Here is a 26561-nt window from a genome sequence, read left to right as displayed (position 1 = left end):
AAGTTAGCAAGGTTGGAACTTCACTAAATTTAGTTTGAATATTATTTATAACTGTAAGAGTATGTGTATAGCATTGATATTTTGAAGGGAAATCATGTATATTTAGTTTGTGATTTTGGTATTCATGACATTTTATCACATTCATATTTTGTTAGCACTTTTTATTTGATGATCAGTTTATTTTAATATATATCATTGTGTATAACTTTTGTAAACCTTGACATTGTGGTTATCCGTGGATGAGCTTTTCGCTCACTGCCGGTTTTGTTACCTTATTTTCCCGGCAGGTAATCTTAACTAGGTGGGCTACTTTATGAGATGAGCGCAAGTGCGGATCTAGAGGAGCTCATTTATTTTTATTTTTTTTGCATTTTATTAGAATGTTATTCAGACTTTTTAAGTGTGGTTTTAATTTGGAGATGAACAATTTAAGTATATTTTGTTTCATGATTTGTAAGTTGGAGTTTTGGATTGGTATCATTTTGGTGAGATTTATTTTGGAGAACTATATTTAAGTAAACTTGAATTTATCTATTATTCTGAGAAAACTATTGATGTTGGGATGTTAAATTCCTAGATTCCATTATCGTATTCTTCTGAATGTCAGGAATCTTGGAATCATATAAGAGAAACCGATATTCAGTGCTATGTTCTGGATATCCGATAAAGATACAATCCACAGTCTTCGGACCAAACTTCACCTTCTTAGGTGTAGGGACCGGTACCTTTGTCAGGCACCCCCACACTTTCAGGTGTTGGTAACTTGGTTTCTTTTTCTTCTACATTTCATAAGGACTTACATCCTTATTCTTGCGCATAGTAATATTTAAAATATTATTCGCGCTTAAGATGGCTTCCCCCCACATCGATTGCGGAAGTTCAGAGCTTAGCTGTAACACCCCCAAATCCGGGGTCGGGGATCCGGGTTGTCACGAGTTCCATTTTCCTTAATAACACCCAATCTTAATAAATTATCAACTACTCTGTACTGTGACCCCACAATAAACACACACACCACAAGTTATAGTCTCAGAGATGAATATCCAAAAATAATCACAAGTCATTTTATTCCACCATTATATGCCAATACACCTTAAAAAGGTTTCTGAATAAATTTACATTTCTTTGCCATTATTACAATTCATAAATATACATAATCTGGTACATCAAAAGTTGAAAGCCTAGCCTATTGGTAATTTCTACCTCAGCTACAGCGGCCTCAACGCTTCCCGAAAGCTGCGGAACGTTTCCTATCCGCTTGCGAATTGGGAGCTTGGTCCTGTTCATCTTGTCTATCTGATGTTGTGTGATGAAAGAAGAAAGCAAGGGTGAGCAGCAAGCCCACCAAAATAATATGTATAATGATTAACAATATATGAGCCTTCTCATAGTACTCATGAAAGTCTTGGTCAAAAGAAATGAACCAAGTTGATATCTTAATGCGATGAAGTCGCAAAATATTCAGTATATATATATATATACACATATACTTTTCAAAATATGGGAAGTCCTCTTCCATGCATAATACACACAGAGTTCCAGTGTATAATTGTATAAAAAGTATCGTTGCAAGGTGATCTCATATATCTAACCTTGTCTCAACGTTTTTCTGAAAATCTTTGACATGCATAAGATAATCATTTACTAGATATAAGTTTAAAAGATGAAGTTACAAGATACTCCAATATACTTATATTTTTTCCAAATACTACTTGAACTACCACCGTTCAAGTTATAATTAGTTTCAAAAGTTCATCACACTGATGAGACTACAAGATAAGACTTGAATAGATTCAATCTTTGAAATATTTTGAAGGAAATGAAGTTATGATATACTTCATTAAGCCCCGATATATATATATACACCTATATATATACATACGTTTCTTGAAAACCTCTGTCATGTAAAGTATGAACAGAATTGCAATATCGAATAAATTTGGAAAGGAAAGAATTTTGTCATAAACCTGATATCTTGCTGATCAGGTAAAGATACCAATAAGTAACCTTTTCTACTAGTAGATGGATGAATCCCCCACCGGTCATCACCCTGGCCACATAAGGACCTTGTGCTGGACCGCCACCCGGCCTCTTACGCGTTGATGGACTGCCACCCAGCCACTTACACTTTGATAGACGGTACCCCGACCTATCGCTTATGCCGACTCAATTAGATGGGCTTACTTCCCGAACGTTGGGTAAGTAATCAATTCATTTGTTTTCTCAAAACATCAACCACGTTGCGAATGTAAAATGCACCACAGAGCTGGATCCCCCAGGTTTTGAGCGAGTATTTAAATCCCCTTTGAAAGGAAGATCTTAAATATAAAAATGAGTTTTGGGATCCGCTCTAACTTTTAAAAATCATTTTGAAGACTCAAAAACACTTTAAAGAGTGTTTGGAGTAATGTTGATTTAATGAAGTAAATCAGTCCCAATATATTTAGAAAATATCTGAATATTATTATTTAAATAATATTCCCATAGAGAATAATCTTATAAAAATAATCGAAGTAGAAGTTTTAAAACTTATACTTGAAATGGATATTAAATAACCAAAGATATACTTATATGAAAGTACTATCTTTATTTGAATAATCGAAAATAAGTTTGATTATCGAAACATTATTCTTTAATAAAATAAAGAATATTATTAAATAATAAGCGGAGTCATAATACCTCGAATGAATATTATAAATAATATTCATTAAATAAAATAAAGGAGTCAATACATCCTCAAATGACTATCCAATTAACAATCATTAAATAATATAAACTGAGTCATAAGCCCTCGAATGAATATTCGAAATAATATTCAATAATAAAATAAAGGAGTCATAAGTCCTCGAATAAATATTCAAATAATATTCAATAATAAAATAAAGGAGTCATAAGTCCTCGAATAAATATTCAAATAATATTCATTAAATAAAATAAAATTATCGAATAAACCTTATTCGATTAATAGTTTGGAAAACTATAACCATATATATATATAAATATATATATATATATATATATATATATATAAAATCTACTCGGGATCCTCGACTCCCGGTTTTAGAAAACGTTTTCACCTTTGGGTCCCTATACTAAGGGTATATGCAAATTACCGCTATTCTCTAGCATAGTTATTATCAACTGAACCAACAGATATATATGGCAAGAATACGAAACAGGCATGCATATATATACCATATCAGCATGCTTCAATATATCGCAACATTTTCTAATTAACCAACATGCATTTATCGCAAGATAATGCATATACACATATACATCACAACAACAGTATAACGGATAGAAAACTTGCCTGAGCGACTGGGGGTTACGAATGGCTCGGGACGAGTCTGGTAACCTATAAACAACAAGTAAGTTGGAATTAAACCAAAGTCACTTGTAAATCTATACTCTAACCAACTTAGACTCTGACGCTCGTTTTGCGCTTACTGATTCTCTTAAGTCACTCGAGTACCCTCGGCTCCACCATTTTTCATAATTTAACCATTATGAGTTTTAAGGCGATTCCTTCGCGAGTGTCTTACCAACTGCCTAACACTCTTACCATAATTGTTTCATACATTAATTAACCCTTTTTGGTCTTTAACCTATATTTCAAAGTAAGGCAAGGGGAAAAGTTTCGTTCGCGAAATGCCGTTACTTAAAACGGTTGTTTCTCCTAAACCGTACATCGGAATCAAACGAACTACATATCAAAACGAAGCTTGTAACATGAGCTATCTAAACATGGCAATGGTAAACATCTAGCAGAGGGTTCTCGGGTCCTAATGTTATGAACAAAAGCAGTCTAAAGTAAATCGGATTTACGACGGCTATGTTTACGCGATTTCCCAAATTTAAACCAACTCAAAACAACCACAATTCAACCCCAATTCACAATCCAATCCAAACTCCATCCAAAATACATTATAACAGCCCCAAACCAACTCATTATAATCCATTTACTTACTCCTAAAACTTGAATTTAAACTATACTACAATCTTTAACCAATCTTAAGATTTCAACAATTCAATCACCACCATTCCAACCCAAACTCTTAAACAAACATGCTTCAAGCTACTCTTTACCCTAACAACCAAAATCAACCTAGTATAAAAATTAAAGCTAGGTTTTGGAGATGATATACCTTCCTTGAAGTGGTGTGAGTAGCTAGGAAGCCTTAAGAAGCCTTGAGGAGTCTTAGGAAAGCTTGGATCTTAAAGGAAAATCAAGAAAAATAAAGTTAAAACCTTGAAATCACTATTCATTGTATTCTTCATTGATTTATTGGAGAAGATAGAGAATGAATTGGTGGCTTAAACTCATAATATAACCATAACTATGCATAAGGAACACTAGGGAATTATCTTACCAATTTAGGAAGCTTGGATCTTGGATTTTGAAAAATTTTCCCTTTGAAATAGTAAAAAGCCGAGAGCAATGTTCTTGGTGATGAGAAAATAGAATTTTGTTTTGGTGACAAATGATTTGTTTGGCTTGGTTGATTTGGTTTTGTTTTTGTGTTAGTTAATTACCTATTTAACCTTGGACTTTGTGTGGTTCTAATTCAACCACACCTCCTTCCTTCCCATGTCATGCTTATGTCATGCTATGATGTCATCTTTCCCTCTTTATTCTCTTCTCATTGGTTGGGTGACATCATCCTCTCTAATCCCCTTGATTAACTTCCTAATTGTTTGCCTAATGACCGCTGATCTGTTATACGGTTCGCTTAACTTTCGTTTTCGTTTATCGTTTGAGGGATCATACCCAGGATCTTATTACTTAGGTTCCCTTAACCTTTCTCAATATATTGTATTCCTTTTATGATCCTCTCTTATAATCCTTTAATTTAAATCCTTTTTATCCTGTTACCTTATACTCAATTCTTTCTGTATCTAGTGGATTTCCGGGAAAAATCAAAGTGTTCGGAATTGGATTCTGACGATCTTTACATACACTTATATACCACATAGAGTACTAATAATATCCCAGAAGATCAATAACAGAACCCCTACATAGTGTGGCTTGAAAAGTTTTCTCATTCAGCATAATCTGCAAAATCACTATTCATAAGGGTTACAAAAAAAGTTCAAAATTTTGGGGTTATTACAGTCTCCCCTCCTTAAAAGGATTCCGTCCCGGAATCAAATAGAAAATTAATAGGGATACTCTCTTAGCATTGCACTTTCTAACTCTCGAGTAAATATTTCCCACATTGTGGTCCTACCACCAAACTCTGCCTAGTTTAATAACCCTTCTCCTAAGCACTTGCTCCTTTTCACTCTATAACCCTTCCTGGTTGCTCCATATAGGTTACGTCGGGTTGCATGTCTATGCGCTCATATGCCCCTGTTTATCTGGCATCCGAATTACACTTTCTTAACATTGATACGTGAAACACGTTACGACCTGCTACATGTTCGGGGTTAGGGCTAGCTCATATGCTATCTTCCCAATACGTCTTAATATATCCAAGGGTCCAACAATTCGTGGACTTAGCTTTCATTTCTTTTCGAACCTCATCCTTCATTTCCAAGTAAATACCTATAACAACACTAGGTCCCCTACTTCCTATTCCTTGTCCTTTCGTGTCAAATCAACATACTTCTTATGTCCATCTTGGGCTACTACCAGCCGTCCTCTGGTTAGGTCTATTATATCCTTGGTCCTTTGGACTACTGCGGGTCCGAGCATCTTGCGCTCTACAACTTCATCCTAACATAAGGGGGATCGACATTGTCTTCCCTCAAAAATCTCATAAGACGACATCTCGATACCTGACATATGATTTATTGTCGTAAGAAACTCAATCCGTGTTAAGTGATCATTCCAATTTCTATCAAATCTATTGCACAGACTCTCATTATAACTTTTAGCATTAGAGCTTTTACTTCTCAATACCCATTCTTTTCCAGTTCGTAATCGCTACTACCTTCCGTTCGTAATATTATACTGGTTATACTTCTGCTCGTTAGCGTTCTATAACTTTTTAATAACCACGTCACCCTTAGTATCACGAATGTATTTCCATTCCGAATACTACCACAACTTTACTACTCCTTTTTCAGCTGCTTCTATCTTTGGAAGCTTGATCCATCGTATAGAAGTAAAAGAATTTATTGAGAGATCACTATGATCATGAACACTTGTTACATTGCATAGTTAGTGCAGAAGGTGGCCAGCCTTTAGTACTTGACAAGCAATTAAACAACATGTGGTATCCTACTAGGCTTCTAGCACACAGATAGATAGTCATTCGGCAATACCTCCCCTTCTGGAAGGGTTGTTCTTCTCAGTTTATATGAAATGAAAAGAAGAGAAAAGAACGAACTGAAGAGAATTATATATTCGTAAAAATTTTATTGCCATAAAATATCTGGCTTGGAATCTACCTCTGAACTATAGAGGTTTGTCATAGGAGAACAAAACATATATGTATTTATATCAACATTAAATATTGTAGCATCGTATTTCACATGCCTAAATATTTTTGCTATTCCGTCCATCATTCTATGGACCCATGCTCTTCCTCGAGCTTATACACAATCACCTTTGAAACTCTCTTGATATCGAAAATCGAACCTGGGATCTCATTCTAGACATTATCGTTACTTGAATTCTATGCTTGTACCGCAACCTTCCTCGTATAATAATATGAGTCTCTATTGATAAGAAAGAATAAATATTCAATAGGTAGATAATCTACTTAATTAGTCTATCAATGATAACTTATACACCATCACGACCCGATTAGTGGTACTCAATCTCAACATTCATTCCAATACAACTCTCATGGTTGTAATCGACTCATTACTCGCAGAATCATTGCTGCATTACTATGGTCCACCACTGACCTACTGTCATCATTCACTTTTCATGAAATTTCAATATCTAACCATACGGAGTCTATACATGTCGTATAGAATACTTCTAAGGAGTTAACATAATCACCAATCATAATTCATAAAGAACACTCCAAACTCTGACGTACTTTCATGACATAAAGTAGATAATATTGCAGAAGGGTTTCAGTCAAAGCAACGATAGCAGGTGAATACCATTCTTAATCATATGCCTTCAATAGAAGACTTAACTCAAAGGTTCGTTTAGTCCTTTTTGAAACATGGTCCTGGATTATTCTCAAGATAGTACCTTATGAGATAGATAGCCCGCTCCTGGCGATTACACGAATTAAACCTTTACCAAACTACTATTACGGTTGGGTATTGCACAGTCATCAGAAGGAATGTCAATCTTCCAAACCATAATACAACCTTCATAGCTTTAACCATCATCACTGTATTCCTTTGGCATAAGCGCCTATAATTATCCTCTTACCTTTAAAGTATCGGCCACCTCTTTGGCCTTTCCTGATAGTAAAATTTCCTTACAGTCAATGTCATTTTAACCACCTCCAAATAAATTTTATACCTCATTTCAATCACAGCTTATGTGAAGATGTTTTCCTTAAAATCTGATGAGTAAAAAAAAAATCACCATTTTTCCATAAGTTATTGCCTCAGTCTTTAGAGGTTAATCACTGTCACGATTGACTCTCAATCATAATTAGAACATCTTTTTATCTTAAGTCCTAATTGCCCTGAACAACTTCGACCATTACTGGTTCGATCCATACCTTCTCGTGGTTTAACACGTGCCTCACTTGGCATCATTATAATTACGTCATATTTCCTTTATCAACATTTTTATTCTTGAGAATTTTGAATATTACCTTTCTCCTTGTAAAACCTCTAAGGTTATCCTTGAATCGTTCCTCCTGTATTCCCTAGATACAGGGCATATCAAAATACCATATACTAATACTAGAATCATTGTCTATATACTTTTGAAAAATTTCTCCACTGATTCTTTAAAGGTTGTTGTTACCTTAATTCTTTCCAATTCATACTGTCAAAACTCATACTATCCCTATTAAGGGTGAAATGCCAGCCTTTATGCATTCCCCTAGGATTCGTTTTAAGTTACCGATGTTCTATCCTTAATTCCACCTTTAAAAAGGTACACGCATCCTTCCATGGATAAATCAAGTCATATATCCCTGATAAGGGTGTCTTATTCAATCATTCCCACCTCGATAGTATATGCCTAATTTTCATAATAACACCTGTATTCAAAATGAGGTCAATCAATATGGCCTCCAGAAGATAACAACGGTTATCCGCTTTTCTTGCCTAATTTGGTAACGATAACAAGGATGTTCTGGAAGATATTGGTCGTGTTCAACGTGAACTTCTTTTTAATAATTCCTTATTTACTTTTGTTGTTTATCTCAACAGTCATCTCAATGTTGGGATATCTTTCATACCTGGCGTCTCCCTTTCTGGGTATAAAGCCACTAGTCTTACACTTCACATTCTTGAAGGTCACTTCCTTCCTCCAATTCTCCTAATTTTCTTACTTCCTTGTCTCCTCAGTCTATCCGCGTCTCATTATTTATCCTTCGAACTATCTCAAGGTTTCCTCGAATCCTCCCAACTTACAGGGGATAAAATATATGTATCTCTTATGCCTTCAACCATCAATTTTAACTCATGGTGAATCACCCTCATCCTGACGAATGCATACTTTTCTATTTCTATTGCTACGAGTCTTTAGGGTTTCCTCATACCCAACTCCCTTATCATACCTCAAACTCTATTGCCTTTATATTCCTTTCCACTTTAGTTTCTTTTTATTTTCCTTTCTCTTGTCATTATTTCATGAACCAACACAACATAAGCATTGATTTCAAACATCCCGTCATTCTGGATTCGTGTCCTCAGAACGAATCTTGATAACTTTTACAACTTAGATTCATAATTCATCATACTCGTCTGCCTTTGTTCTGGCTCTAAAGCTTTTACACTATCTCCATAACCTTGGGAAGTACTTTCCTGAAAACAATTGACTGAACTTAAATCAGTTTATTATAATCTCTTGCTCCGTGCCTTCCTTGGCCTTTCACCAGCGGGTGGCCTCCCTCTTAGGAGGGTAAGTGACAAAAACAGTCTTTTGTGATTCGTCAATCATTTAGAATCTCAAATGATTCCTATATTTCCTTTAGCCAGGCTCTTGCCTCGACTGGGTCAGCTTGTTCCTTGGAACTCTGAGAGCTTAGCGACTTAAAGGTCCTGAAAGAATTTCACACCACATTGTTTCCTCAAGGTGGTGGTTAGGGGTAAAAGTATAAGTTTTGTTTTAGGCAGGTCCATGGATTGCCCAATAGGAGTACCATTCCGGTTCTTCCTATCTTGCTCGACTTCTGTTTTCTCAGTCTAAATATTTCTCCCTATTCCCCATAATTGGGGTCATCTTTTTAATTTAAAATCTTCATTTTCCACTTCATTATATTCTGGGTTCCTTATATCTTAATTGCGACCTCCCTGATTATCACATTCAAGGTTTGCCCCTAATCTTATTCCTTGTGGGGCCATATTACTTGGAAAAATTTTGAGAATCTCTGGATATTTGTCTTACTTACTTTGCTTAAGTCTTTCCCTCGTTCAGTCCTTGCACGATTGCAAATTATGAATTCTAAAGTTCTATAAACTTCATGGCACCCTCTTACGTGTTAATCGTGCAATTGACAATATGAACTTATCACCACGAACTGATCTGAACTGAAATTAACGAATATATACATAACCATTGGTTCGAGGGTACAATAACTGAACATATTAAAGAGAATTACATCATTTGATCTGATCGTTTCTATCCCAAAAGTACTACCATAGATAATCATCTAGTCATTAAAACTAATCATTCATAACTTAGGCTAATCCTTCCAAAAGCGGTGCTACATGAAATTCTTGTCAGATTGTTCAGACTCTGCATACTATTATGGATCAAGAAATGCGGGCACGCACGACATCCCTAACCTGCTCCATTAAAGCGGTGATGAGGTCTAGGATAGTTGCAAGTAGAGCTGGATCAATCTGACCCTCAAGATGGCCTCTAGCTGTAACACGGGTGGTAGCCTCAATCCTTTCCATGCTATGAGCTAATCCCGCCGGAAGTACCCCGCCCTCAATCCTTGGTGCAGTAAGTCGATCCAACAGATCATTCCTAACATTACGGGCCTCGGACAGGCCACCCAGGGTCATCTGATAATCAGCGATAAGAGAAGCCTGAGTGGTAGCATCTAGCAGTCCATGGGGTGCAGGTGGCGCAGACCCAGGAGATCCAAATGGATAACCAAGCACGGTATCAGGGGACAATGGTTCAGGAGATAAAGGTGGCATTTCCTCAGTAGGTGCTGGGCTCTGTACCGGGGATGGAACTGGAATTGGTAGAACCTCATGGATGTCTACAGGAACCTCTGGAAGAGGGTCTGATACTGGTATAATTGGTGTCGTGGAAGGCCTCACTCCTTCTACCCTCATTAACCTTTGTGCTCTTGGTAACTCTTCATCCTCTAGTGCCACCCTCGCATCCATTCTTGCTCTGATAGTCGCCCTGACTACGGTCATCAATTCCTCAGCGGTCCTCTCTTCATTCTCATCAGGATCCTCCATGAGATCCTCCTCAGCCACAATCCTTCCCGGAATAACATCCTCAACCGCAACATTTTCAATATGAATCTCATCTGGTCCCTCATTAGGGTACTCCATCGGATTCACAATTCGGTCTCCAACTTGTAATAAAACATCCTCATGCTGATGCTCCTGAACCTCAGGGTTCGGTGCCCCGCTGCCCTATACGAGAACGAACTATGTTACTATCACGATATTTATAAGGGTTCCCGTAAGGGTTTTAATTGTCAGTACTACATTAGGTAGCCCGACTATGAACTTGGCAAGAGTTCTTATTATCTTAGTGAACTTATTATCTTAACGTCACATCATCTCTGAGGTTTATAACGCTTAGCTCTGATACCACTTCTGTAACACCCCCAAATCCGGGGTCGGGGATCTGGGTTGTCACGAGTTCCATTTTCCTTAATAACACCCAATCTTAATAAATTATCAACTACTCTGTACTGTGACCCCACAATAAACACACACACCACAAGTTATAGTCTCAGAGATGAATATCCAAAAATAATCACAAGTCGTTTTATTCCACCATTATATGCCAATACACCTTAAAAAGGTTTCCGAATAAATTTACATTTCTTTGCCATTATTAAAATTCATAAATATACATAATCTGGTACATTAAAAGTTGAAAGCCTAGCCTATTGGTAATTTCTACCTCAGCTACAGCGACCTCAACGCTTCCCGAAAGCTGCAGAACGTTTCCTATCCGCTTGCGAATTGGGAGCTTGGTCCTGTTCATCTTGTCTATCTGATGTTGTGTGATGAAAGAAGAAAGCAAGGGTGAGCAACAAGCCCACCAAAATAATATATATAATGATTAACAATATATGAGCCTTCTCATAGTACTCATGAAAGTCTTGGTCAAAAGAAATGAACCAAGTTGATATCTTAATGCGATGAAGTCGCAAAATATTCAGTATATATATATACACATATACTTTTCAATATATGGGAAGTCCTCTTCCATGCATAATACACACAGAGTTCCAGTGTATAACTGTATAAAAAATATCGTTGCAAGGTGATCTCATATATCTAACCTTGTCTCAACGTTTTTCTGAAAATCTTTGACATGCATAAGATAATCATTTACTAGATATAAGTTTAAAAGATGAAGTTACAAGATACTCCAATATACTTATATCTTTTCCAAATACTACTTGAACTACCACCGTTCAAGTTGTAATTAGTTTCAAAAGTTCATCACACTGATGAGACTACAAGATAAGACTTGAATAGATTCAATCTTTGAAATATTTTGAAGGAAATGAAGTTATGATATACTTCATTAAGCCCCGATATATATATACACCTATATATATACATACGTTTCCTGAAAACCTTTGTCATGTAAAGTATGAACAGAATTGCAATATCCAATAAATTTGGAAAGGAAAGAATTTTGGCATAAACCTGATATCTTGCTGATCAGGCAAAGATACCAATAAGTAACCTTTTCTACTAGTAGATGGATGAATCCCCCACCGGTCATCACCCTGGCCACATAAGGACCTTGTGCTGGACCGCCACCCGGCCTCTTACGCGTTGATGGACTGCCACCCAGCCACTTACACTTTGATAGACCGTACCCCGGCCTGTCGCTTATGCCGACTCAATTAGATGGGCTTACTTTCCGAACGTTGGGTAAGTAATCAATTCATTTGTTTTCTCAAAACAGCAACCATGTTGCGAATGTAAAATGCACCACAGAGCTGGATCCCCCAGGTTTTGAGCGAGTATTTAAATCCCCTTTGAAAGGAAGATCTTAAATATAAAAATGAGTTTTGGGATCCGCTCTAACTTTTAAAAATCATTTTGAAGATTCGAAAACACTTTAAAGAGTGTTTGGAGTAATGCTGATTTAATGAAGTAAATCAGTCCCAATATATTTAGAAAATATTTTAATATTATTATTTAAATAATATTTGAATATTATTATTTAAATAATATTCTCATAGAGAATAATCTTATAAAAATAATCGAAGTAGAAGTTTTAAAACTTATACTTGAAATGAATAATAAATAACCAAAGGTATACTTATACGAAGTACGATCTTTATTTGAATAATCGAAAATAAGTTTGATTATCGAAACATTATTCTTTAATAAAATAAAGAATATTATTAAATAATAAGCGGAGTCATAATACCTCGAATGAATATTATAAATAATATTCATTAAATAAAATAAAGGAGTCAATACATCCTCAAATGACTATCCAATTAACAATCATTAAATAATATAATCTGAGTCATAAGCCCTCGAATGAATATTCGAAATAATATTCAATAATAAAATAAAGGAGTCATAAGTCCTCGAATGAATATTCAAATAATATTCAATAATAAAATAAAGGAGTCATAAGTCCTCGAATGAATATTCAAATAATATTCATTAAATAAAATAAAGTTATCGAATAAACCTTATTCGATTAATAGTTTGGAAAACTATAACCATATATATATAAATATATATATATAAAATCTACTCGGGATCCTCGACTCCCGGTTTTAGAAAACATTTTCACCTTTGGGTCCCTATACTAAGGGTATATGCAAATTACCGCTATTCTCTAGCATAGGTATTATCAACTGAACCAACAGATATATATGGCAAGAATACGAAACAGGCATGCATATATATACCATATCAGCATGCTTCAATATATCGCAACATTTGCTAATTAACCAACATGCATTTATCGCAAGATAATGCATATACACATATACATCACAACAACAGTATAACGGATAGAAAACTTGCCTGAGCGACTGGGGGTTACGAATGGCTCGGGACGAGTCTGGTAACCTATAAACAACAAGTAATTTGGAATTAAACCAAAGTCACTTGTAAATCTATACTCTAACCAACTTAGACTCTGACGCTCGTTTTGCGCTTACTGATTCTCTTAAGTCACTCGAGTACCCTCGGCTCCACCATTTTTAATAATTTAACCATTACAAGTTTTAAGGCGATTCCTTCGCGAGTGTCTTACCAACTGCCTAACACTCTTACCATAATTGTTTCATACATTAATTAACCCTTTTTGGTCTTTAACCTATGTTTCAAAGTAAGGCGAGGGGAAAAGTTTTGTTCGTGAAACGCCGTTACTTAAAACGGTTGTTTCTCCTAAACCGTACATCAGAATCAAACGAACTACATATCAAAACGAAGCTCGTAACATGAGCTATCTAAACATGGCAATGGTCAACATCTAGCAGGGGGTTCTCGAGTCCTAATGTTATGAACAAAAGCAGTCTAAAGTAAATCGGACATTACGACGACTATGTTTACGCGATTTCCCAAATTTAAACCAACTCAAAACAACCACAATTCAACCCCAATTCACAATCCAATCTAAACTCCATCCAAAATACATTACAACAGCCCCAAACCAACTCATTATAATCCATTTACTTACTCCTAAAACTTGAATTTAAACTATACTACATTCTTTAACCAATCTTAAGATTTCAACAATTCAATCACCACCATTCCAACCCAAACTCTTAAACAAACATGCTTCAAGCTACTCTTTACCCTAACAACCAAAATCAACCTAGTATACAAATTAAAGCTAGGTTTTGGAGATGATATACCTTCCTTGAAGTGGTGTGAGTAGCTAGGAAGCCTTAAGAAGCCTTGAGGAGTCTTAGGAAAGCTTGGATCTTAAAGGAAAATCAAGAAAAATAAAGTTAAAACCTTGAAATCACTATTCATTGTCTTCTTCATTGATTTATTGGAGAAGATAGAGAATGAATTGGTGGCTTAAACTCATAATATAACCATAACTATGCATAAGAAACACTAGGGAATTATCTTACCAATTTAGGAAGCTTGGATCTTGGATTTTGAAATTTTTTCCCTTTGAAATAGTAAAAAGCCGAGAGCAATGTTTTTGGTGATGAGAAAATAGAATTTTGTTTTGGTGACAAATGATTTGGTTGATTTGGTTTTGTTTTTGTGTTAGTTAATTACCTATTTAACCTTGGACTTTGTGTGGTTCTAATTCAACCACACCTCCTTCCTTCCCATGTCATGCTTATGTCATGCTATGATGTCATCTTTCCCTCTTTGTCCTCTTCTCATTGGTTGGGTGACATCATCCTCTCTAATCCCCTTGATTAACTTCCTAATTCTTTGCCTAATGACCGCTGATCTGTTATACGGTTCGCTTAACTTTCGTTTTCGTTTATCGTTTGAGGGATCATACCCGGGATCTTATTACTTAGGTTCCCTTAACCTTTCTTAATATATTGTATTCCTTTTATGATCCTCTCTTATAATCCTTTAATTTAAATCCTTTTTATCCTGTTACCTTATACTCAATTCTTTCCGTATCTAGTGGATTTCCGGGAAAAATCAAAGTGTTCGGAATTGGATTCTGACGATCTTTACATACACTTATATACCACATAGAGTACTAATAATATCCCAGAAGATCAATAACAGAAACCCTACATAGTGTGGCTTGAAAAGTTTTCTCATTCAGCATAATCTGCAAAATCACTATTCATAAGGGTTACAAAAAAAGTTTAAAATTTTGGGGTTATTACATTAGCAACATCGCATTCATCATTTCTTGACAGTGCGATTCTTCCTCTCAGCCACTCCATTTGACTGAGGGGAGTATGGTACGGTGACCTCATGAATTATACCATATTGTGAACAGAATTCCCCAAAGGGTTCAACATATTCACCTCCACGATCACTTCGTATCGTTTTGATTTTCTCAGTTTGTTGTGTCTCAACTTCTTCCTTATATATTTTGAATTTATCTATAGCTTCGTCTTTGCTTTTCAGAAAATATACATGGCAGTATTTTGTACAATCATCTATGAATGTAATAAAATACTTGTTCCCTCCTCTAGTTGGAGCGAATTTTAAATCACATATATCGCTATGTATTAGGTCTAGCACTTTGGTGTTTCTTTTCACGCGTTTAAATGATGATCTCGTTAATTTTTCCTCAACACAAGTCTGACACTTATGTTTTGTATCAATTGTTAATTTTGGTATGTATTCTTTTACACTCAACCTTCACAAAGTATCATAATTAACATGTCCTAATCCAGCATGCCATAAATTAGGAGACTCAAGCAAGTAAGTAGAAGAATTCTTCATTTCATTATCGTCCTTAATGGACATAACATTGAGCTTAAATAGCCCATCGGTTACATAGCCCTTGCCTACAAACATACCACTTGTTAGGGCGAAAACACGCGCTAATAACATACGCAAGTATACGTGTTCGCAAGTAATATAGAATACTTTCTAGTTCGTTCCGACAGAGACTCAGACTAATTATGTTCAATTAAACTCACTCACCAATGTATGACTACTTCTCAATGTTAAAACAATAACACTTAATTTTGATTAACTAATTATTAACTACAATTAACTACGAAAATTAAACACTTAATTAACACTTGAATTAACAATATTAAAACACTCACGAGATCACAACTTCATTACTACTTCCTTCAATAGCTATTGTTATTACCCTTAGCATGCAACAGTGATGATATTAATCGAATAACACGGAACTGATAAAAGCCAACTTTCATTGTACTAATACCATTCTACCAAGCATCCACAATTAAGATAGAAGTTGAATATGCATCAATTATGTTGAGTCCCTATATGTCTACACCCTATATGTCTACATAAATTGAAAACATAACGATTTAAGCACAAGTTATTCCTTTTGATTACAGAGGGTAAATAAAACGGTTAGAGTTACCCACTAATCATGCATACTCTTACATGAACCTATGCTAGCATGGAAAGTTCTAAATCTCAAGATCTACCGTCGCTTCACAAGAGATTAACACCCTATCTTATATATTCGCGATGCACATAAGACGAATACGCACAACCAATACTAGATATCATATAATCATCACACACTAAGGTATTAAACAACTAACTAAAGAATTCCATAGTAAATCCGTTACGACCCCATGATCACGATTAGCCCATAATAACACTCATCGTCATCATGGGTTCATATGAAAACATGATAATAACACACGAGAATAATAACCAAAACTACTTATATTAAACCAGAGTACGTCACAAGAGTAAATAGGTTCAAAGTAAAGAAATCTAGCATCCAACGTTACAACGAAATAAAGAATCACAAGAAAATATGCTTCCTCTTCGTTGCGGTGTGTTAAAACGGTCTTCTTCCTTATCTCCTTGCTCTTCGATTAATACTACGATCCAACCTTTTTGAAACGTCTCTGAAATCTACTTATATAGGAGTCCCATAAAGCCCAGCTAACTCAGAAGTTGGAAGTCAAACAGAAATAGGAGTCTAAAATATTAATTCTGAAAATCCGACCCTGCGCGGCCGCTCAGCATTCCTGAGCGGGCGCTCAGCTTCCTGAGCGGTCGCTCAGCAAAGCTGAGCGGGCGTTCAGCCCCCTACCGGAAACTGATCTGTCTTTCTCCCGTTTCTTCGCTGCAATCTGCTCCTATCTTCCCACTTGCAATGCTAAACACATGCCAAGGCTTATTATTGATGAAATCTCTCCCGAAATGCAATTAATACCCTGAAATACCCAAACACTAGAAAAACGCATCAAATACACAAAATACTTGATTTCAAGACACCAATTCAAGCTATTATAAGATGTTCTAAATGGTATAAAATACCACTTATCACACCCCAAACTTAAATCGATGCTTGTCCTCAAGCGTCACATACTCAAAAACAAAACGAAAACATGCATGAATGTAATCTATATGAAATGCAGCGATCCCCCTTACTACGACCAAACAAACCAACTTACGACATCTCAACAAATGCAATTAGGCGAATAAAGATCAATCAAATCATGCAAACTAACATACATCCAGAAACGTGGTGTGTGCAGAAGCTTAACAGATATGCTTCGAAACTAGATCAATTATCATAACTCAACTATCCTCAAGGCAATCGCATGATTATACGAAGAATAAAATTCTAGGCACAAAATGACTTATAACACTTCAAGATTTCTGGAGCTTATTACGGAATCATGCTTTTTATTTATAACAACAAATGCTTATTTGACCGTGCAATGAGTGAGGTCCACAAAAGACTTATGCAATGACATCCATGTAGTGAGCGTTAGGTTAGCGGATCCCAGACTATAAAAGCCTTAGGTCACTAGGCACAAAGTCCCCTAAGAACTTAATAACTCGAATACCAAAGAGCCCACGCGTGATCAATTATGCATTAACTCTTTTTTTTTCTTCTTCTTTTCTATTTTTTTTCTTTTTTTTTTCAACTTTCTGAGCAAGTGCGTTTCACTCCATCTTGCTCAACCCTAAACTACTCGCATAAAAACACGAGCCGGCTACTAGCCATTTGACGCCTAGCCACAATTAGCAATGAATTCCATTTTTTCACTCCATTTTTTCTTTTCATGCCTTTTATCACTAAGAACCTATTATAAAATTCTAAGCATAATCAATAGATTAACCTTGAAAACCATCGAACCATAACAACAATCTAGTCCTTAAGCATTCTCTAAGACTTAGTGAAATTACAAGTGTTTCTAGCATGCATATCAACTTACACGACTCAACATCACTTCAACGCTATCACTAAACTCACATCAACATCACAAATTAATTGGTAAATCAGCGCAAAAGGGATCATGGTATATGTATGAGCTATATGACATGATAAATAAAGCTATAAATAAAAAAAAACTATATGGAAAAAAATGCAATTATATGAACTAAACTATCATGAATATGCAACTATATGACATACACACAAAATATTCTTTAACTACAACCCCTAAACTTAAAATCTTCACTGTCCCCAATGAAGGTAGTAGAAAGGAACACAGGGTATACCTACTCGGAGAGATCATCATTATCATCACCCTCAGAGGGTGGTGTATCAGGAGGCGGATATGCAGAGTCCTCACCAAAAACTGGCCACTGGATGTCAGCTCTAAGGCCTCGAAAAGTAGTCCCAAGTGCAAGGGTGAGCTCCTGAGCAAACCTGCTCTGTGTCTCGTACATAGCGTCCATCCTCTTCGACAGCCTCCTATACTGGGCATCAGCCATCTCAGCACCCTCCTGAGCTCTAGAAGAACCAGCCTTATCTCGCCTTGGCCTCGCCATGGTAGCACCTCGTGCTGGATGCCCTCCTGAAAGATGATAACCCAGCCCATGCTCCTCGGGCTCACCACCGGTCCACTCCTGCATCGCATGCAGAGTCCCGGAGTCAATAGGAGCGGCCGGCAACTGCAACTGCTCATGAGACGGCCACTGAACTCCCAATGCTCGGCAAAGCTTTGTAACCGTGGATGCATAAGGGATGTTCATGTGCTTAGCTCCCCTCAAAAACTTCAGAATTCCTTGGTAGATGAACTCACCAAGGTCCACATAGTACTCCTCATTCAAAATTCCCCATAACAATTGTGCTCTCTCAACTGTGACCTCATGTGCATGCGAAGTAGGCAGAATATTAGCGCAAATAAAAGCATTCCATGCACGGGCATACCTGTTCATCGCAATCGCCGGAAAATGGTGATACTCGTTAGTCCCAGTCTTGAAGGTCCAAACTGTGCCCGGCCTACAGAGAGTAGCACAAATCAAGTCCAAATCAAAATCCTCAATAGTCTTCTCATTCCAGTTCTCCTCCGTGGGCTTCCTCTGTCACTGCCCAATCACACGGTGATTCGCCGCAGGGTGATAATCCACCGTCATCCCCCGGACCACAGAATACCCATTCTTCTCAGCTTTCGTGTTCGCATAGAACTCGCGAATAACGCTCATCGGAACTGCTTCAGGAGACTCACCAGAAAGCAATCCAACCCTTCTCAGCAATCATAGGCAACAACTCACCATCCCTCCCCGATGGTAAGAACCCCCTCTCCTTCAAAATCGGCTTACGCAGAAGCCTAGTATACTCCTCCTCAGTAGCCCTATCAAACAACTGAGGCCTCGCAGCAGTACCCCTCAAAGAATCAGCAGTAGGGACAGTGCTGCTGCTATCAATAGTCCTGGATCTCTTGGGTGCCATCGAAACTGAGAAAAAGTGTTTAAGATTTGTGTTTTTGGGTTTGGGAGAGAGTTTAAGGTTTGAAAGTGTATGGGGAGTATATGGAATAGGTGTATGTATATATAGGGTAGGGATTAGGGTAAAATTTGACTAGGAGTGGGTTTGAGGGTTAAAAACATAGGATAATGGGGAAATAGGTCCTGGGTAATGGGCTGTATTTTGTTTTTTTATTTTTCATATTTTTTTGGATTTTTATTGGACTTAAAAAATATTTCTCCCAGTCGGCCCTTGAGCGATCGCTCAACAGAGCTGAGCGGGCGCTCAGGGGTCTTCTGGAATATTTTTTTCCTTGCCCTGTTTTTCTGATTTTTTTGTGGTTTTGGATATGTTACTAACTTCTAAGGGTTCCTGTAATAACAAATCATGAGTTTCCTCCCAAGAAGCGCTTCTTTTTCATCATTAGCTTGACGTAGCGTACCTTACTCAAGTTGACAATAAAACGACACTAACCACTTCCCGGTTTGCCGTGTCCCCATAGTAGTGCTTCAAACGCTGACCATTAACCTTCAATGCTTGGTCCGGATCTTTCTCAAAAATCTCCACCGCTCCATGTGGAAACACAGTTTTGACAATAAAAGGTCCAGACCACCTTGATTTCAACTTCCCAGGAAAAAGTCGGAGACGAGAGTTGAATAAAAGAACTTGTTGCCCCAACACAAATAACTTAGGATGAAGCTTCCTGTCGTGCCACCTTTTAACTTTTTCCTTGTACATTTTGTTGTTCTCGTACGCTTGGAGTCGAAATTCATCAAGTTCATTAAGCTGAAGCATTCGCTTTTTTCCAGCTGCATCTAAATCTAGGTTCAAATTCTTCAACGCCCAATAGGCCTTATGCTCAAGCTCCGCAGGTAAATGACATCCCTTACCATACACAAGTTGAAATGGGGACATCCCAAGTGGAGTCTTATATGTTGTTCTATAAGCCCAAACAGCTTCATCGAGCTTTAAAGACCAATCCTTCCTTGACGGACAAACAACCTTCTCTAAAATGCGCATGATCTCTCTGTTAGACACTTCCGCTTGACCATTTGTTTGCGGATGATAGGCAGTAGCAACACGATGATTCACATTGTAGCGCTGCATCATAGAAGTAAACTTACGGTTGCAGAAATGCGACCCTTCATCACTTATGATTACTCGTGGCGTTCCAAACCTTGTGAAAATCTGCTTATAAAGAAAATTCAACACTGCCTTTGCATCATTCGTCGGTAGAGCTTTGACTTCTACCCATTTTGAGACATAATCGACTGCTAGCAAGATGTACTGATTATTGCAGGATGAGACAAAAGGTCCCATGAAATCGATTCCCCAAACATCAAAGACCTCGACTTCAAGCATCACATTTAACGGCATCTCATCCTTTCTCGTAAGATTTCCCACTCTTTGGCAACGATCACACCTTAAAACGAACTGATGAGTATCCTTAAACAAAGTAGGCTAGAAAAAACTGCTTGCAGAATACGAGCTGCCGTCTTCTCACTACCATAATGTCCACCATAAACTGTGGAGTGGCAGTCTCGTAATATCCCCTCCGTCTCACAGAATGAGATACATATCCTGATGATCTTGTCAGCTCCCTGTCTAAATAAATAAGGTTCATCCCACATATACCACTTCACCTCATACAGAAACTTCTTCTTTTGAGCTGTGGTCAAATTAGGAGGCATTATATTGCTGACAAGATAATTCACAATATCTGTGAACCATGGCTCTTCCTCCTGAACTGCGAACAACTGCTCATCCGGAAAGATTCGTTGATCAATGTCTTATCATGTGAAGTAGACTCGGGATTCTCCAATCTAGAGAGATGGTCAACTACTTGATTCTCCGTACCTTTTCGATCCTTGATCTCTAACTCAAATTCCTGTAGCAAGAGCACCCAACGAATGAGTCTCGACTTCGAATCCTTCTTGGAAACCAAATAGCGAATGGCCGCATGATCAGTGAACACTGTCACCTTTGTCCCAAGCAAATAAGATCGAAATTTTTCGAAGCCAAAGACTATAGCCAAGAGCTCCTTCTCAGTAGTGGTGTAGTTCATTTAGGCCCCATTTAAGGTCTTGCTAGCATAGTAGACCACATGAAAGAGATTATTCTTGCACTGCCCAAGAACCGCGCCCACCACATAATCACTCGCATCACACATCATCTCAAAAGGCTATGTCCAATCAGGTGCAGTAATAACTGGTGCAGTTATCAAACTCTTCTTGAGAGTCTCGAATGCCGTCAAATAGTCATCATCAAATTTGAAAGGCACATCCTTCTCGAGCAAATTGCACAACGGCTTAGATATTTTTGAAAAGTCTTTGATGAAACACTGATAAAAACCCGCATGACCAAGAAAACTACGGATTCCCTTCACAGAAATAGGTGGTGGAAGATTTTCAATGACTCCCACCTTGGCTTTGTCCACCTCAAGACCCTTGCTAGAGACCTTATGCCCAAGAATAATGTCTTCACGCACCATAAAGTGACATTTTTCCCAATTGAGCACCAAATTAGTTTCCACACACCTTTTGAGTACTACACGAAAAATATTCAAACATTCATCATACGAATGTCCAAAGACGGAGAAGTCGTCCATGAACACCTCGAAATTATTTCCAATCATATCAGAAAATATAGCCATCATACATCTCTGAAAAGTGGCCGGTGTACCACATAACCCAAACGAAACTCTGCGAAAGCAAACGTGCCAAATGGACAAGTGAAGGTAGTCTTTTCTTGATCCTCTGGTGCAATACAAATCTGATTATACCCTGAATAGCCATCCAGAAGACAATAATACTCATGACCGGCCAACCTGTCAAGCATCTGATCAATAAACAGAAGAGGGATGTGATCCTTCCTCGTAGCCTTGTTCAACTTTCTGTAGTCCATGCATACTCTCTATCATGTGACTGTTCGAGTGGGGATGAGCTCGTTCTTCTCATTTGCTACCACAGTGATACCTCCTTTCTTAGGTACACATTGCACGGGGCTCACCCAAGAACTGTCGGAAATAAGATAAATGATTCCTGCATCCAGCCACTTCAGAATTTCTTTCTTCACCACTTCTTTCATGATAGGATTAAGTCTGCGTTGTTGCTCAACAGTCGGCTTACTACCTTTTTCTAGCAGAATCTTATGCAGGTAGTATGAAAGGTTGATCCCTTTGATGTCTCTTTGATGTCTGCTATAGTCCATCCGATAGCTGATTTGAATTCTCTCAAGATCCTTAAGAGCTTGTCCTCCTCACTACCTGAAAGGTCAGATGCAATAATAACAGGTAAAGTAGATGCATCACCTAAAAAAGCATACCTCAAGTGTTCAGGCAATGGTTTAAGCTCCAAGGTAGGTGCTTCCTCAATAGATGGTTTGAGTTTTCCTTCAGCATTTTTGAGGTCAGAAGTACCAAGAGATTCAAATGGCATGTCTAGCTTTCGCCTCCAGGGAGAAGCATTTAGATATTGTAGTTGCTCATTGTCATCCTCATCATCACTGTCAAAATCCCCCACTAAGGCCTTCTCTAATGTATCAGACATTAGCATATGATCAAGTTCTGAAGTAACCGCAGAATCAATCATATCCACTTTTAAGCACTCCTCATCTTCTGTAGGGAATTTCATTGCTTTGAATACATTGAATGTCATATCCTGATCCTGCACCCGCATTGTAAGTTCACCTTTCTACACATCTATCAAGGTACGGCCTGTAGCCAAGAAAGGTCTTCCCAAGATTATGGGAATCTTCTTATCTTCCTCAAAATCCAGAATAACAAAGTCTGCAGGAAATAAGAGCTTATCCACCTTTACTAGCACATCCTCCACTATGCCTCGTGGGTAAGTAATAGAACGATCAGCCAATTGTAGAGACATGTAGGTGGGCTTTGGATCAGGCAAATTCAACTTTTTAAAGATCGACAATGGCATCAGATTGATGCTTGCTCCCAAATCACACAGGCACTTGTCAAAAGACAACTTGCTAATGGTGCAAGGAATGGTGAAGCTACCTGGATCTTTAAGCTTTGGAGGTAACTTTTGTTGCAGCACAACACTGCATTCTTCCGTTAGAGAAATGGTCTCAAGGTCATCCAGTTTTACCTTCCTTGAAAGAATACTCTTCATGAATTTCGCATAACTAGGCATTTGCTCCAGAGCCTTAGCGAAAGGTATATTGATGTGAAGTTTCTTGAAGACCTCCAGAAACTTACCGAACTGCTTATACAACTTTTGTTGTTGCAATCTCTTAGGGAAAGGTGTGGAGGATAGAGCTATTTCTCCCCTGTATTACCCTCAGGAAGAGTGTGTTCAACAGTAGTCTTCCTTGGTTCCTCCGCTTTCTTCTTTTGCTTAGCTTCTTCATCACCAGCTTCAGCTTCTCCTTCTTTTACTTTTTCAGCATCAGCAACTTTTCCAGACCTTAAGGTAATAAACTTGACTTGCTCTTTAGCTTCGTTCCTGCCTGGCACTTCAGTATCACTGGAAAGTGTGCCAGGTTGACGATTGAGCACTGCATTGGCTATTTGACCAATTTGATTTTCCAAGGTCTTGATAGAAACCGCCTGACTTTTGCACAACAACTTAAGTTCCTCAAAATCAGCACTAGAGGGTGGAGCTGCACCTCCTTGTTGAGGATATGATTGCCTTTGAGCATAATGTTGTGGTTGCTAGAATCCAGGTGGATTGAACTATTTACTTACGCCTTGCTGATATGGTTGTTGAATAGCATTCTGATTATTACTCCAGCTGAAATTTGGATGATTTATGTTGTTAGGATGATACGTAGCTGGCACAGGCTGCTGTTGTCGCTGATAATTGTTCACATACTGAACAGATTCATTAACAAGAGAACACTGATCCGTAGCATGAGAACCTGCACAAAGCTCACAGACCATAGCTATCTGATTGACCCCATAGGTGGCTAGAGAATCGACCTTCATAGACAGCGCTTGGAGTTGCGCTGCAATAGCTGTAGCTGCATCAACTTCCATAATACCTGCTACCTTCCCAGGCATCATCCTTTGAGTTGGGTTTTGATGCTCATTTGCAGCCATAGTCTCAATAAGATGATAAGCCTCAGTATAGCTTTTGGGCCACAAGGCGCCTCCAGCTGCTGCATCGAGCATGGGATGAGATTGGGCCCCCAAACCATTATAGAAACCAGTGATCACCATCCAATCAGGCATTCCATGATGTTGACACTTTCTCAACATCTCTTTGTAGCGCTCCCAAGCTTCGCACATAGATTCTGTAGGTTGCTGCGCAAACTGAGTAAGAGCACTCCTCATAGCAGCAGTCTTCGCCATTGGATAAAACTTGATAGGAATAAATAAATTATGATTAAATACTGTAAGGTGTGGGCTGCTAGGCCCAATAAAAGATATATGATACTCAGACCGGAATGGTTAAGCCTGATGGACCAGATCAGGCCTGATGGAATAAAGAAGGCCCAAAAGCCCTGATTATTAATTAATTTCATAATTAATTAATAAGGCAAAAATCAGCTATTGAGAAGGGTCCCGGTAAGGATATAAATCCTTATAGATTATCCTCAAGGGGACCTAAAAGGATAAGGAATCAGTTTCCTACTATTTAGGACTCCTAAGTCCATTCTAATTATGAGACTTGCCCACCAAGTCTCCTATACCAAGTCCAATTCAAGGACTCCCAACATCTATATAAGGGGCCTCACCCCAAAGATCAGAACTACGTTTTTTGGCTTGATTCTCTAATTCACAGAGATACGTAGGCATCTCGTAAAGGCAGAGTTAAGCTACGAAACACGAGAGCAGCCATTAAAGGCCTTGAGCTCCCGAACCTTAGAAATAAATACAGCAAATAATAACCTTAGTTTTTTATCCATAACATTTAGCGCCGTCTGTGGGAAAGCACAACAACAACCATGGCGAGAACACGGAGAACAATTGGAGATCTGGAGGAAGGAACACCATCAGGGACAACTCAGGTGATTTCGTCAACCGTGGAGGTTCTGCCCCATTCGACTTATGCATCTACTCAGGGGGATGCCCAGATAGGGGGAACTCAACCTCATCCACAAGGGACAACTCCCTCGATTATTCAAGGTACGAATCCTCAAGTTCAACAAGTACATATACCTGTGAATTCTCGACCCGTCGGGTATGAATATTCAACTGTTGTTACTACTAACCCCCCTTATGGGATGCCCCTTCGTCCTGAGGTTGGAGGAAGCGGATATGCTGGGCGAGGCGAAGCACGAGGGCAGTCACCCCCCTATATACGAGGTTTGGGTCCTATTCCTGAGGATCGGGAATTTTCTGGTCCTTACACTGAGAGAGACTCCGAATCTTCGGATGATGAAGTGGCCCCGAGAAGGAGGCGTCCTGGAAAAGAGCCAATGGCCGATGGAAGACAACGCCCCCAAAGCACCCCAGGGGCGAATCCCCAAGAAGTGCAGGAAAGGATCAGGGCTCATGAGGCTGAAATCCAAAGGCTGATGCGTGATTTGGAGGCTCACCAGGCCACCAGACCCTAGATGTAACACCCCCAGATCCGGGGTCGGGGATCCGGGTCGTCACGGTCTTTCTTTCCACAATATCACTTCACTTAATTAATAATAATAACCTTATGCTGTGACCCCACACTAACACACACCACAACCCGTTATAGTCTCAGAGATAAAATTTAAATAAGTACAAGTCTTTGAATCCACAATTTAAAAGTTATTACAACCCAAAATGATTACTTGATAAATTTACAGTTAATTGCCATTATCTGCCACAAGTTATAATTATACATAATTGATTCTCAAAAGTAGATGGTCTGATCTACAATAGATCTACCTCTGCAGCTATAGCAGCTACAACATCAACGGGAAGACACAGGACGCTTCCCACGTGCTTGCGCTGGGTCTGCTGGAGTCTGGCCATCTTTCCTAACTGTTGTTGTGTGATGAAGAAATAAAGCAAGGGTGAGCAGCAAGCCCACCA

General features: G+C 38.2%; 1 non-coding gene across 1 annotated transcript; it reads left to right on the top strand.

The window, feature by feature from the left end:
* Positions 1–24777: 24777 nt before the first annotated feature.
* On the top strand, positions 24778–24884 carry LOC141722724 (small nucleolar RNA R71). The gene has a single exon (XR_012575729.1). It is a non-coding gene; the product is annotated as a small nucleolar RNA R71 (small nucleolar RNA).
* The last annotated feature ends 1677 nt before the right edge of the window (positions 24885–26561 follow it).

Source organism: Apium graveolens, chromosome 4 (genome assembly GCF_009905375.1).
Source record: "Apium graveolens cultivar Ventura chromosome 4, ASM990537v1, whole genome shotgun sequence".
Lineage (NCBI taxonomy): Eukaryota > Viridiplantae > Streptophyta > Magnoliopsida > Apiales > Apiaceae > Apium > Apium graveolens.
This window is presented reverse-complemented; position numbering and strand designations above follow the sequence as displayed.